This window comes from Gracilinanus agilis, chromosome 3 (assembly GCF_016433145.1).
Source record: "Gracilinanus agilis isolate LMUSP501 chromosome 3, AgileGrace, whole genome shotgun sequence".
Taxonomy (NCBI): Eukaryota; Metazoa; Chordata; class Mammalia; order Didelphimorphia; family Didelphidae; genus Gracilinanus; species Gracilinanus agilis.
Window position 1 is genome coordinate 381,656,158 of NC_058132.1, and position 5,725 is coordinate 381,661,882.

At 37.7% G+C, this 5,725-nt stretch overlaps 1 pseudogene; it reads right to left on the reverse strand.

The window, feature by feature from the left end:
• Positions 1-4,463: 4,463 nt before the first annotated feature.
• LOC123239547 lies at positions 4,464-5,414 on the reverse strand (annotated as a pseudogene).
• Positions 5,415-5,725: the final 311 nt, after the last annotated feature.

A 5,725-nucleotide genomic window follows, 5' to 3' on the forward strand; every position in this document is an offset into this window, starting at 1 on the left:
GTTCAGTCTTTACACGTAGTAGATATTTAGTAAATATTGAATTGAACAACTTCCTAGCAAGGAAAATTATCTAAAAAACCGAATGAGCCGTTTTATGAAATAGTGAGTTCCTTGTCATTGGACATCTCCAAGTATTGTAACAGGAATTCATACATGAAGTAAAGGTTGGATATAAATGACATTCTAAGACCTTTTTAACTCTAAGGTTTTATGAGTGTATGAATAAGCCACTTATACTATTTCCTTTGTTTGGCCATTGCTTTCTTGGTTAGCTTCAGGCAAGTTTCTTCCATGTTCCTCCTCTCCCATACCCATCAGTCAGGAAGTATCTATTGAATGAATGCCTACTATTTTCACAGCACTGCGCTTATATGTAATTAGAGTTAGACAATAATTTGATTGCTTTTCAAGAGATAGCATTAGGGCTTTGTGTGAAAGTCATGAGATGTCCATGCACAGAGATGGGAAATGCTTTCTTTCAAAGGATAACACACATAATTAAAAAAGAAATACTGCACTGTGTTTTAAGTAATATCAGTAATGTGTTTGAAAGATAAAATCGATGAATAATAGTCTAGTTTGAGTGGAACTCAGAGAATAATGACAGATAAGCCTGCAAAGTTAGATTGGAGCTGGATTATGGAATGATTAAAGTGCCAGATGAAAGAGTTGGGATTTTATTCAAGTCATTGAGAAGTTTTGAACAGAGAAGTGACATAGTTAGACCTCTGTAAAGGGAAAATTGCTATGGCAAAGGTATCAAGGAAAGAGTCAAGAGGTAAAATGGAGGCAGAAAGACCAGAAAACACTGAGTGAGATAATTCAAAGAAAAGGGAGAAAGAAAACAATGCATATATAAGAGAGATATTGGGGCAGTATATGGCAGATTGACAGATAAGTTTTATTTTTTGGGAAGTATTGAACTTGAATTAATGGAAAGACTTGTGATTGGAGACACCCAGGAGACAGTTGAAAATGCAGAGATGATATTCAAGACAAAGACCAAGGCTTAAGAATCACCTGCATTCTGATGATGGTTGAAGTTGTGTTTCCATTGTACACCAATGTTATTAATATCATAGAGTTGTCATCTTTCTGACTTCTGAGTGATAGGCCTCCACTCTAGTCATGGCATAGTCATCGATTTTAACTTTCAAATGCATTGTTGATATTCCTTAAAACAGTGGACTCTAAAGTTTAAGGAAGTGATTTAGAGATGTAGTTTTACTAATGAGTAGTTGTGAGAACTTGGGCAAGTCACAACTTCTCTGACTCTGCTTCTTCAACTTCAAAATGGGTATAATTATCTATGTAGTACCAGCCTAGGGAAGATTGGTGTAAGAATTGTTTGTCAGATATTTTGGAAGCCAGAGATAATATTTGTCAGATATTTTGGAAACCGGAAAGCACAATGATGAGTTATTATTAGTGGACAATACTAATATATATATATATATATATATATATATATATATATATATATATATATATAGTACAACTCCTTTACTCTATGAATGAGGGAACCCAGATAAATTATTTTTCCAAAATTACACAGAAGAGCAGGGACTAGAACCCAGGTCAGCTGAATTCCAGGTCACTGTAGTCCCTACCACCTTCTGTTAATGTCAAGTATCAATAAGAGGGGGGCATCTAGTGGATAGAGTCCCAGGTCTGGAATTGGGAGGACCTGGGTTTAAATCTGGTTGTAGGTATTTGCTAGCTGTGTGACCCTAGGCAAATCACTTAAGCCCAATTGCCTACCCCATACCACTCTTCTGCCTTGGAACCAAGACACAGTATTAATTATAAGATGGAAGATAATGGTTATTAAAAATATCAGAGGATGGGTCGGGGTCATGTTAAATGAATAGTTTTCTTTGTATACTTTTGTTATCTCCTTCATATTAGAAAGAACTTATAGCACTGAGGGGAACAGAGCAGTTACTTTAATTGCTAGTTTTTTCATAGCTTGAAGGGGTACAAAAGATTGACTTAAATTAGTCAACTCCTGGATTATACGAAGAATGAAATGATATTCATTCAGCTCAGAAACCTCATTTTACATGAGACCTCTCCTGAATCCCTCTCAGTTTTTAGTATTCCCAAATTATTTCAGATATGTTTTGCATTTGCTTTTCTCTGTAGATATCATATCCCAAATAGCAAGTAACCTCATTGAAGACAAAGATTCTTTTTGTTTTTGGCTTTGAATCTCCAGAACCTAGTAGGGGATTAATAAATGTTTATTTAATTGAATCAACTCCATTACTGCAAAGCAGAGGTACTGAAATCTAGTCCCTTTGGCTATTATTAAAATCACTGTCCAATGCATAATAAGCAAATATAAATTTACCCGACTTTACTTGAGACTTTAAAATCCTTGATGGCAGATGGCTCCAAATGGCACTGATCCTTTTGGTTACTAAATGACATTGCAAACCAACTCAACTTTGCTCTCTTCTCTGGCTATCTCTGGGGCTAGGCAGATTTAGCTTATGTAAACTTAAGTTGCCATGGCCACTGGGGAACTCTTGGTTTGGTCGATGCATCTATTTATGACTAGGGCTGTCAAGGATGGGAATGATGACAGACAGAACTGGAGACTCTACAGCTGTGACAATGTTACCATAGTAGTCCCGATATCCTCTGGCTAGAGATAGAAAATCAGTACATAGAACTTTGTTTAGCTACTGGCATTTCTGTCCTTTTGATTTCATTTCCATTTGAAATCAAATAAAAATATTTATCAAGCATTTCCTATGTACAAGACATTATAAACTCCCTAAGAGTAGAATTCATATGTCCTCCATTTACATCCTGCAAGGTTCTTAGTACCTTGAATACACTGGTGTTCAATAGGCGTTGAAAGAATTAATAAATTAGAATAAGATAGGTCCCTTGTGCCCAAGGAGATTAGAATTTAGATGGGGGTTACAAGGCATAAAAACATGAAAAGTTAACTAACATTGTAAGACAAGAACACAAGAAATATGCCCAGATAGCATGGAAATACTTATCAATGAATTGATGGCCCCCAGTCCATGATTCATACCCATCCATCCAGCCATGCCATCTTGGTATCTGCTCTGCCATAGTGTCCCTCTCTTACTTTCTACCTCTTGCTCTTAGCATAGTAATCAAAACAATAGTACAATTGCTTCTGGAAAGGGAATATCAATTGGTTGTTCTAGGCACCAAATCTTTGTGATTCCCTTGACCTAACTGATTCCTAACCACCTTCATGGGGGGGGATTTATGGTCCCTTATTAGAAAATAGGCTCCTTGAGGAAAGGGACTTATATTACTATTTGTTTTTGTACACTTACTGCTTATCACAGTTCCTGATACAAAGTAGGTACTTAGTATATGCTTTTTTTTTTTTTTATCCACTCATTCAGATTTCCAGAGGAGCAGGAGAACTCTGAAGGGTAGAGTGGTCTGGGGAGTCTCTTCCACCTTAGATAACTGGAATTAGGTAAGATAGAGATAAAGAAAGAATGGCATTTTAGGCAAAGAAAATGAGATATGTAAAATTCCAGAGGTGAGAATTCAATGTAATTTAATTCAATGGACAATTATTTCATAGTGTTTCTCTTTTGAGAGGGAGAAGTTTGTCTAGAAAAGAGGATTAACACTCATAAATAACACTCATATAGCTAGTGTATCCTTGGAAAGGGCCTCTACAGGCTAGTGTTTTTAGCTATAGAGTTAGGGAATTAGAATCTATGTTCTTATCAGCTCTAAAACCTATATTTCTCAGAAGCAGGAAAATAATGTACACTGTGATTACAACAATGTAAATGAAATATAAGGAGCAAAAACATAAACAATGCTACATAATTTCAAATCCTAACTTTGGACCTGAGAAAAGAGTTAAGGAAATGTAGTTCCCTTTCTTCTTTGAAGAAATTGAGTCCTATTTGTGTGGAATTTTGCATATACAATCAGATTTGGTTAGTATGCCGATTGCTTTTCTTAAGTTCCTTTTTTTCTTCTTTCATCAAAAGATCATTGGATAGGAGAATAAGAAAGTATCTATTTATAAATGAAGTTATCAACTCAAAAGATAAATATTTAAAAGGGTCTGAACTTTTTAAAAAATTTACAACAAGAAGTTAGGTTTTTATAACTTCAAGCAGGTGAAATCTACTTGTTACTAAAGGAAAGAAAATCATTTGCTGGTGGAATAATTCTTGTTTGCAGGGCCCATCTAGGGAGAGGACAGTCATTCTCTACCATTCTTCCTGGAGCAGGAGTGAGGATGCACAAAGCTTGGAGTTACTCAAGTAAGCTGAAATCCAATGCTGACCATTGGAGGTTGATCCAGCTCTTGGAAGTAGAGTCCAAGTCCAGAACTGACCAGCGCATTGCAGAAGAAGAATACATTTTGTGAGGATCAAACAGCAAGGCCAGAAGCAACAGGAGATGGTCCTCTAGACACTGGGTGACAGCTATCTGGAATCTCAAAATGGGGCATCAAAGGGGTAATCTTTGTGAGAATTGGCATTGGCCAAGGCACAGACTCTCCAGTTGCAGTTGAAGCTGAGTATAGTAGCCATCTCTTCATTAGACAACTCAAAATCAAACACCTGAAAGTTCTCAGCAATCCATGATGGAATGACCGACTTGGGGATCACAACCACTTTTCTCTGGATGTGGATCCTGATCAGAATCTGTGTAGTGGTTTTTTGTGCTTTTGTGCAATGCCCTGAATCCTGAAGTCATTCAAGAGAGAAGTGTTGTCTGGCTTGGCCCATGGTCATTAACAGAGAACGAAGGGGACTGTAGGCTGTCACTTTAATGCCTTTGGACTGGCAATACTGGATCAGCTTTTCCTGGGTGAGATATGGATGGCACTTGACCTGGTTAAATGCTGGCACATGCTTCAGCCCTGACTTGGTAAAGATTTTTTCAATCTGGAGGTGGTTGAAGTTGGAAACCCCAATGGTTTTCACTAGTCCTGTATCCATTAAGTCTTCCATGGCTGTCCAGGTATCCAAAAAGTGTTACTGGGAATCACTTTGCCCTTGTTATGCACTGGGAAAAAATCAGCCCCAGCCTTAAATCCTGTATGTCAGTGGATAAGGTAGATATCCAGGTAGTCCAGCTTCAGGTCACTCAGAGTCTTCTGGCAGGTAGACCTCACCAAGCTTTTCTCATGGTATATGCACTAAAGCTTGCTGATGACAAACAGGCCCTCCCAACTCATCACCTTTTCCTTTAACTTCTCCTGGATAGCCTCCCCCACTTCATTCTCATTCTGGTAGATGTGGGCACAGTCGATGGATGTGGTGGTACCCGACATCAATAGCAGCCTTCACCACACTTGCCACTTGGTCTGGAGGGGACTTCCAGTTTCCTAGGCCCACAATGGGCATCTTCACCTGATTGTACAGCATGAAGAAGGTTGCCATGATGTTCTGGCCTTGAAGGAGATGGCTTCAACAGTGTATGGGAAATGTGACTGAAACATTGACCCTGCAAACCAGACACCCCTGCATGAGATGATGCTAGAGAAGTGCATGGGGAATTTCATGAATCCACAGCTACTTTTCTAAGTGAAGTTCCATGGAAAATGAGAACACCTCAAATAAATTCTCATGCAGTAACATTTTCATTATCTTCCAATTTTATACATTTTTTTCTTATGACGTTTTTCTTATAAAATTTATAAGAAAATGTTCATTTGATAATACTATTTGAGAAAACTGACCCCTTCAGTTTT